The sequence below is a fragment of the Maniola jurtina genome, chromosome 13 (assembly GCF_905333055.1).
Source record: "Maniola jurtina chromosome 13, ilManJurt1.1, whole genome shotgun sequence".
Classification (NCBI taxonomy): Eukaryota; Metazoa; Arthropoda; class Insecta; order Lepidoptera; family Nymphalidae; genus Maniola; species Maniola jurtina.
Genome location: NC_060041.1, coordinates 9,793,648 through 9,803,888, shown reverse-complemented (window position 1 = coordinate 9,803,888; position 10,241 = coordinate 9,793,648).

The following is a 10,241-nucleotide window of genomic DNA, read 5'->3' as shown; positions in this document are numbered from 1 at the left end:
GGACATTGGTTGCTTAGTATTCAAATGAAATTGGAACTACGATTGTATGAACCGTGTGACGGAGAGAGCCTTGTTAAGTATAGCTGATATTCTAGGAGACTGAGACATTGTCAGCCGGAACCATGTTTTAACCCCCTTCATTGAGTAGTATCAACCAATATACGCCTGGATACAATAACCAGGTGTTGCTCTACCTTATGCAATGAGTTCGATGACATGTAAAACTCGCGGATCCACTTTTTTTTTTCGCAATGTTTCGATAGGTAGATGGCCTTTTTGCTGTGGAATGTGAACCTACACTATGAGGAAATATACATGAACTTTACATTTTAAATCGGATAGGCAGCTATTAACGATACGGTAAAATTAAAAAAAAAAACCGATCAAAGCTACCAGAAGTTTTTTATGTAGAGACATTTTACTACATTTTTAACCCCCGACCCAAAAAGAGGGGTGTTATAAGTTTGACGTATGTATCTGTGTATCTGTGTGTCTGTGTATCTGTGTATCTGTATATCTGTGTATCTGTCTGTGGCATCGTAGCGCCTAAACGAATGAACCGATTTTAATTTAGTTTTTTTTGCTTGAAAGGTGGCTTAAACAGCCACTTATAACACCCCTCTTTTTGGGTCGGGGGTTAAAAACAAACTTTTGTAGAACAGCCCAGAACCGAACCCGGAACCTCCCACTATAGGATCACAGCGCACTGCGAGGTAATTATTTATCAAACGCAATGATAACGAAAGCGTTATCAACGTATTTTATTATACCGGAAATGAATATGTAGGTATATTAGTAATCACTAATCGTCCATTAATTACTTATTTACGGTCAAGGTTGCACTAAAAATGAATACAAAGAAAATCTTGACCCACAATGTTGAGTTTTAGGAAGTTAGGAGTTTCGCAAGGTGAAGGGAATGTGTTATTACTAGTAATTAGTTAATTGGGCCAAGTGCTATCAAGAACAAGTATTCATCTAAACATACCAGCTCTATATTATTAACTACATCGCGCGACTTCGTCTGCGCAGATTTAGGTTTTTTTTTAAATCTCTCTGACTCTCATTAATAGAAGAACTCTTTGATTTTCCTTTATAAAAAGTAGTCTTTAACTATTTTCAGGGTGCAAGCTATCTCTGTACCGAGTAGATGATTTTTTAAAGATTTTTTTAATCCTGTGATCCTTGATTTTTCGGAATCAAAACTAGCCAATGTCCTTCCCCGGGATGCAAGTTATGTTTGTACCGTCAAAATCGGTTAAATGATTTTATGATATTAGTATTGTTATATTACAAATGCAATGTATGTCTATCTATCTGTTATTTTTTCATTCGTCCGACTTTGACGATACACAGGGATAGCTTGCATCCTGGAGATAGCAAGTTCTACTTTTTATATCTCAATAGGTACCAAATTTTGTTTTTTTTTTTTTGAAAAATCTGTCTAAGTATATCCAAGCGGATGAAGTCGCAGACATCATTTAATACTGGACTAAAATAATGAAAAGAATGATAATTTTCCTTACGCTGAATCATTGTCGGTTTTTGTACTAATTAACTAAGTGCAACTGAACGAACAGATCGGTCATTTACCCGCACGATGAGTTATACCGCATGCGTAAACCAAGATGACTTCCTTATAAACATTTTGGGAAATCAAATCTTTTTTCTCGAAATGAAATGCAGTTCATTTATTAGTCATACATTTATACGAAGCGGGGATAACCTAGTGGATATTCGTCGGCATCCTATTTCGGGAAACCGGGGTTCGATCCCAGGCACGCACCTCTAACTTTTTTAACGGTGAAGGAAAACATCGTGAGGTCAAGAATTTTCCGTAATGTTCAAAAAAGTGTGTGAAGTCTGCCAATCCGCACTTGGCCAATGTGTTGGATTATGACCCATAATAATATTAATTATGTTGATGAACTCAGAATTTTCTACTCTATCTGAACATTACCTCGATAGAATAGCAAAAAAATTCGGAGACCCCGATTAAAATAGCTCAAACCTTCTCATTCTGAGAAAAGACCCGTGCTCAGTAGTGAGCCGGCAATAGATTGATCACGATGGTGATCGTGATGTAGCTTAGGTCACCCAAACCACAATAACGAATCTATTGACATGTCATTCATCAAATCGGCTCAGTTGTTTAGGTGCTCCGGTGGAACAAACCTAAATACAAACATACAAAGACTTCTAAAATCATTGGTTTTCCTTTTGGCTTTGACGTAGTCGGGTAAAAAAGAACATCACTAATCCGATCCCCATAACATCCAACTCAACCCTTTACATTTGCATTTAAAAATATCTTGTAATCGCTCCGGGTACCCCATACTCCATTACGTAAGGAAATTCGCGAGGGGTTGTCACACCTAGCACGTAGCCTCCACCAATGATCCTAAATTTACGTCTTCTGGGGGCCTAATCGACCATTTTTTCCCGCCTGATTACCAAGAAAGCTAATATTGACCCCCCACCACCCGGCTCAAACAAATGTTAACCCTTTATTCGTGCCCCTTTCGAAAAAAAGCTCATAAAATATATCTAATTAAAAAATATCCCCGAGCTAAGACTGACGTTCATAAAGAATGTCAATTAAGCTTGGGACGTTTTTTCTTTTGGTGTATTTTTTTCCGGCAATATTTTCTGTCGTTCCGCGGCCGGCAAAGGGTTAAGATAGCGAAATTAGTATCGGTATGAAATATTGAGTAATTTAATATTTGGCGTTAGAGGGTTCTTTGTGAGCCCTCTTTGTTTGAAGGCTTCAGATAAGTATATATTTTTCTTTCTTATCCGCGATAGTGCTTGCATCAAAGGAATCCAACTTCGATGAAGAATTAGGGATACAATATGAAAAATAACGAAATTAAAACAAAACTTTGAAGCTTCGAATATGATAATATTTAATGACTAAGAGAATTGAATGTTTGACAAACTGGTACTCGCGGGACTCAAAGCGTACACGAGGTCTACCTTTCATAAGATGGTGTGACATGGTTAATTAAATGGAAAAATGGTCTAGGAGACCTAACTATTATTTTAAAAGACCTATTCAGTAACACCTCACATAGTCCATCGACTTTTATTTTCTTAATTGTTCCAACATGGCGTCTAGTACTATGTGAAATCAATTGGACAAATTAAAAATGCTACTAAACTTCCGGACCCTCTGGATAAGTAGCGAAGTGGAACTCAAAACTCTGGACTCAAACTGTAGATGTGAGCCGATGGCTTTTAAAAGCAAATAAACCATTTTTTACAGACCTACAAAGTTTACAGTAAGTATATTCGCCTTCATTAACGGGCATTTCTTCTAATTCACGAACGAGATGTATTTGTCGCGTACTAATTCAATTTGCAAGGCGAAAATATATCGTCTAGCTTACGAAGGCGGGGCGAAAAAAAAATTAAAAATCTTCGGCGAAAACTGAGCTCCTTGAAAAATCCTTATTAAATCCCGGCTCGGATAAATAAGTTCGTTTGGCGAATGCGATTTTTTTACCGTCTTTTTAGGGTTCCATCGGATTTTAACTTCTCCAAAACATAACAACTTCTTAATAAGAGACATATTTTTAAGGCAATCCATTCTAATATTAAAGTGCGACAGTGCTAACTGCACGTACAGAAAGCTGTATGTCTGTTAGCCTTTCACGGCCCACGCTATTTTACCGATTTTGATGGCTGGCTTCCCGGGGAAGAAGATAGACTATTTCTATACTATAAAATCAAAGTGTTCTCTCGGGATTTTTAAAAACCTTAATCCACGCCGAAGAAGTCACAGGCACCTATTTGGTACCTACAGGAATAGCTTGTTGCATCTGGAAGACGAATATAGGCTACTTTTTATCCCGGAAAATCAAAAAGTTCCCAGGGATTATTTATATTAATCGAAACTTACGCGGACGATGTAGGTACCTACCCGCCTTTTTGCCTGCAACATGCAATATTATAATTTATAGTCTGTAATCTGTATATTTAGTACTCGGGGATGATTTGTTACTTATCAGTGAAGTACTATTTGAAATCGGATGTTTCGCAGATTACCTCCTACATCCAAACTTACAAACTTTACCTTTTAACAATATTAGTGTAGATTACGGAACCCTTAGACATGTTCACACTTGGCGCCTTTTTTTGCAAATTAGTAAACATTCTCGCGATTTGTATGGCTTACGCCAGCGGTAATTAGTGATTGTCTCCTTAGAGGGGCGACTTTCTATTGGCATTTTTTTTCTTTGACTAATGTGTGTAGGGGGTGGGGGAAGGAATTCGGTAAAAAATTGCCGGATTCTGTAGTAATCGTGATTAATCCTTAAATGTGTTCGGATTATGTGTATTTTATTTTTGGTTTAAAAAAGAACTAATCTCATATACTTAGTAAAAATAAAAGTCCTGACTCACTTTTCAAACGTCCAGCCCAAATCTTCGGACTTAGAAAGGTGAAAATTTGCACAGAGGTTCCCGTTATAATGTAGAGTAGAATAAGGTCGTCCTTTGCGATATTTCCTCGGGAGTGAAGCTGCGGGTAGTAGCTAGTGGATTTATAAATTAAGATTTCGTCGATCTAGATTTTTAGGGTTCCAACCTGCCGACTTCCAAACAATGGGGTTATCTGCCCGTTTGTCTGTCAGCGGGCTATTACTCGTGAATCGTAATAGGTAGAGAGTTGAAATTTTCACAGAATATGTATTTATTTCTATTGCCGCTATAGCAATAAAAAAATAAAAAAATATCGATATGGCCGCCATGAAAATTAAAAAAAAAACGTGTTACTTCTTGTACGTTGAAACCCTTTGTATACATCTATTTCTTCTTCTTTAGCCATGGACGAATTTCCTCATTAGCCTAGAGACAATTTAGAAATTATAATTTCCCAAACTGCCCCACCAGGAATCGAACCCTGGATCTCCCGCTTATAAGACGACAGCGCTCAACTCTGCGCCAGGAAGGTCGTCAAAATAATTTTAGCTTACAAGTGTAAATTAAAAATTTATAACACCCCCAACAAGTGAAGGTTACAGTAACTAGAAAAGAGCTGATAACTTTCAAACGGCTTAACCGATTTTCTTGGATTATAGACAAGAACACTCGATGAAGCCACCTTTCAAACAAAAAAAAAAACTAAATTAAAGTCGGTTCATTAGTTTAGGAGCTACGATGCCACAGACAGATACACAGAAAGGCAGATACACACGTCAAACTTATAACACCCCTCTTTTTGGTCGGGGGTTAACAATAGAACATAGATAGAAAACGTAACTAAACTGACATATATCATGATATTCCCCGTCTCTGCAATCAGCGCAGCGTCACAGCATCCATTCAAACAAACATACATCTCATCCCGCGATAAGCAAAATGGCTGTCGCCGATGAAAAGTAAATACGTAAATAAATAGATATGCAACTTACATGCACCGAACAAAGCGTTCTACACGTTAGGCAAATGTGGATATGGCTTACTGTACCAATAAGCCCTCTTTATTTTATCTATCTGTTTTTTTCTTTGTATTTATTGTATTTACATATTTCTTACAACTATTTACATTGTATTCTTAGCGCCCTGAAGTCTTGGCGACTTGTCTGGGCGCTGCAAATTCCTCTAAAAATTAATTATGAAATACGGGTGAGACTACACAGTACACTCAATACAATATTATGTCGGTATAAGATATCGCGTGTTTATCGCGTCTTCGATTGGATAAGTGTAGGTTGGTTTGAGAGTGTACTTCAGGAACTTCAATTATCTTGTATCTTACTACCACAGAACAGCGAGAAATCATGAACGTTGGCATCCTTTAATACCTACTTAGTTGGCAATAATTGACATCTAATCGATTGGATAGGTGTGCTATGAAGATTATGCCCAGAAATTTAACTATTTTGCACAGTCCTTCACTGTACCCCTGGAACCATCTAGAACGGCGAAAAATCACGACCGCTGCCATCCTATCTATAGGTCTCTATAGGCATCTATATTGTATCTGCTTAGTTGAGAATTATTGACATACAATCGAATACTTTAGAGAGTGAACTCAGAAACTTCACAATCTTTTACCTCCATCACTGTACTAGGGTAGATTCCTTCTACGTTTTTTGGATATGTATTTTGAACCAATCGACTATGCCAGAAAATCGAAAAATAATGATCGTTGGTATCCTTATTGAGTTTGACATTCAATCTACTCGTACGGAACTTTTTTTTAATGTTTCTGATACGAACTGCTAAGTAGTGGAACGCCCTTCCAACACCTGTGTTTACTGTAGTATTTATTTATTCTCTGCCTAGACTAACTAAGCTCATCATTGGTTTCCGTCAAGCGGGTATATCCGTTCTGGATACCTATATACTTAGTACTTAGTTATCCCACCCCTCTCCAGTGAGGTCCACTTCGACTTCGTTATTAGCGGTCTGATGGCATGTATCATCAGTACTTAAGTTAAAAAAAATTATTATAGGTACTTATATTCAAAATTAGAAAAACAGATACTATCCGCACATACAGTTGTGTATTACGAGTAAGTAGATATTAAAAATGCTATGCACGCGGAAAACCCTTATTAACTAGTATCTAATTTAAGTTTAAACAATTGACGATAAAATAACAATAGGTAACGTCTGCCATGCAAATAATATGACAATGACACTTATGTGTACGTTCATAATTCATACTTATTATGATATAAAGTAAGTACTCGTTATCAATACAATCAAATATCTTTTACCTAAGAATGAGACATAATTTATCAGAGAACTTATTTAATATCGTTTCAAGCAACTCTTGGTAGTTTAATTCCGGGACATTCCCTTTTTAACACTATATTATAACAAGTAATATTTACTGTATTAATTCGTCATGTAAAATAAGTGCGATCAGTGCTAATATTCTCAGACGATAACTAGCGAGGTTTTTTTAATTATTATTAAGTATATTAATGGTACATCATGTATGTAAGTACCTAGATTAAGACACCACCTTCAGTCTATTTTTTCCTTATATTTTGCTATTCTCAAGGCTGCCTGGTATAGAAAATGCGCGCAATTTACGCACCTTTTGACATCTACGAGCATGCTTCAAAAATTTACTGCCCTTTACTAGTGTCAGCAAAATGTTACAAATACCAATTACAATGTGTTTCTTTTGTTATTCATGTTAATATTGTTCTAAAGTCGTATCCACACTAAACAGTCAAGCAAAGCTGGCGTAGTTCAAACGCAGGCAAACTTTCCACACACAGTGCTCGTGTGAAAGCACCGTTCCGATACAGTTGCTACCTTATACAAATATTAAGCTCACATTGCTGCATTGAAAATAGAGTTTATATTATTTACTAGGAAATAATAACATATTGTTCACCGTGTGGCCTAGTTTTCCCAATGTAGCTTTTATTAAAGGTGAAAGGTTATTTTAGAGCCGTTATTCTAACAGACCAATCTGCCAATCCGCACTTGGCCCGCGTGGTGGACTTTGGCCTAGCCCATCTCATTCTGAGTGAAGACCTGTGCTCAGTAGAAACCTGGCGTTATATTGATGATGATGTTGATGATGACTCTAAAAATCGGATCTTCAAGAGTGGCCTAGAATTTGCCGAAAAACGACCGACGTCTAGATTTTAGATGGTTTATGATTTTAGCGAAGATTTTTTTCTGTAAACAAAATCATGCTGTCATATTTTATAGTTTTCGTTTTTTAATGTCATTTTGTTCAGTTTTAAAAGGCGTGTGTGCATGAAATAATAACATATTGTTCACCGTGTGGCCTAGTTTTCCCAATGTAGCTTTTATTAAAGGTGAAAGGTTATTTTAGAGCCGTTACTCTAAAAGACCAATCTGCCAATCCGCACTTGGCCCGCGTGGTGGACTTTGGCCAAGCCCATCTCATTCTGAGTGAAGAAGCTCAGTAGTAAGCTGGCGATAAGTTGATGATGATGTTGATGACGACTAAGAATCGGATCTTCAAGAGTGGCCTAGAATTTGCCGAAAAATGGATTATGATTTTACAGATTTTTTCTGTAAACAAAATCATGCTGTCATATTTTATAATTTCCGATTTTAGGGTTCCGTACCTCAAAAGGAAAAACGGGATCTTATAGGATCACTAATTGTCTGTCTGTCTGTCTGTCTGTCCGTCCGTCCGTCCATCCGTCCGTCCGTTTATTTCCGCATAGCGGAATTTGCATGCTCAGCGACGTAATATAGCTAGTTTAAGTAGGTATAAATATTAGCTTCATTGGCATAATAAATGTTTATCAGTCAATTGTGAAAATCAGGTCATTTCTCGAGATGATAGCACGTGTTTGTTGTTGGTACCTACTCAAGTAAGCAAACTCACGATTATGTTTTTCGTTTCAGAATTGTAATAAAGTTACATTAGGTCCTACAAAAATATAATATACTAGAGGATGTCCGCGGCTTCGCTCGCGTGGATTTCGGTTTTTTAAAATCCCGTAGGTTTTGATTGATTTTCCGGGATAAAAAGTAGCCCCTGTCCTTCCCCGGGATGTATCACATGTCTGTACCTTTCATTCAAATCGGTTCAGCGGTTGGGCCGTGGAAACGTAGCAGACAGACAGACACACTTTCGCATTTATAATATTAAGTATGGATTATTGGGTTTCCTCTAGTTAGATAAAAAGTAAAGGAATAATAAAACAAAATATAAGTAGGTATGTTTTTTAACTACTTACTGCTCAATCAGACGTTGACATAAATTACACAGCCAATATACAAAAATATAGTAATAATTCAGAAACTGAAAGTGACAATTTGCTACTTTTTTTTTGCTAAACACTTTTTCACTTCACAAATCTTCTCACTTCATAATTAATGGGCTGTTTCCTATTTTGTGGATTAAACCACATAATAATATACCCTACCTACTTATCAAATTTTCTATACCTATGAGAATAATTTAAGTATCATCTATATTTGGCTTTACAAATGGTAGAATAACTAGCTAGGTATGAGTAAACCTTAAAATAATGACAAAATATTACGAAGTTTATGAAACCCTTGTAAAAAAACTCCTCAGCCAGAAAACCTCGTGAATTTTCCAGTCAACAAAATTAATACAAGCGGCTGAAAATTGGCTGTGTATCCTTCGAAAAATCCTCTGTAAAGCCCTTTGTGTATTGAGATACTCCTAATCGCCTAAAAGCCTTCGAAATCAAAGCCTCTGGATCCCTTTAACGTGAATTCATTAAAATCGATCAAGCATTTTTGTGCGCTCTATCATCAAAAGACGTCAAACATAATCAATTTTACAAATAACCTCCCTCTGTAGCTCCGTACGCCTTTTTCTTTTACGAAAAATCTGTCGCTAAAGTTTAATTTGCAAAAGGCGTATACGCCAGAAGAGCTTGAATAGAAATTAAACCCGATGACATTGTTGTTATGGTTAAATTTTCTTTGACCAATTTTTACATTCTGATTTTACGGAAATACGACGGTGCCAAAATATGATAACATCGCGTGAAAATATCGAATGGCGCTCTATTAGTAAACGGTGTACAGAAATATATTCTTTCTTTATATTACAATAGAGTCTCCATTCCTGTGAAGTGTTTGGTGAATTAAGATATTATTTTGGGGAGAATCTATCTTCAATACTGTATCGTTTGGTATTATCGGTATAATGTGGCATTACGACTTAATAGCTCAAAGAGAAAATTGCTTAATAAAATTATTATATCGTTAGTTCTAGCATGGTTCTAGCCAATTGGTAGGTAGTTGAATGCAATATTATTTTTTGCTTAATAGGTATCTAATAAATAAGTATATTCTATCTAAATAAGTATAAGCAACCTATTTTCGGATCAAATCTTATCAAAATCGGTTGTCAAGCGGGTAGGCCATGAAAAACAGCCGACCAATCACCAAGTTTCTTGCTGGTTCTTCTCGATAGTACTGGCGTCACTCAGAAAAGCAGGTATTATTTAAATATTTTTATCGAATTATTGGAATGTTCTCTCAAAACCAACACAAAAAAACACCAGTTCAATGTGTACAGGTTATCCGAGAGTTTTAATCTAAACAAACGAATGCCAAACTAAACTATTTAATTAGAGCGTGATTGCTATCACAACATCTAATTATTCAGTTCACAATCCAAATACCGAAAATATGCGATATCGCTCCAAATCTCAGAAGGAGACTGAACTAAAACCTTCGAAACACCCGTATTTATGCAAGTTCAATCTTGTTGGCCTCCTAGCAACAGATTGTATGACATCGAATGA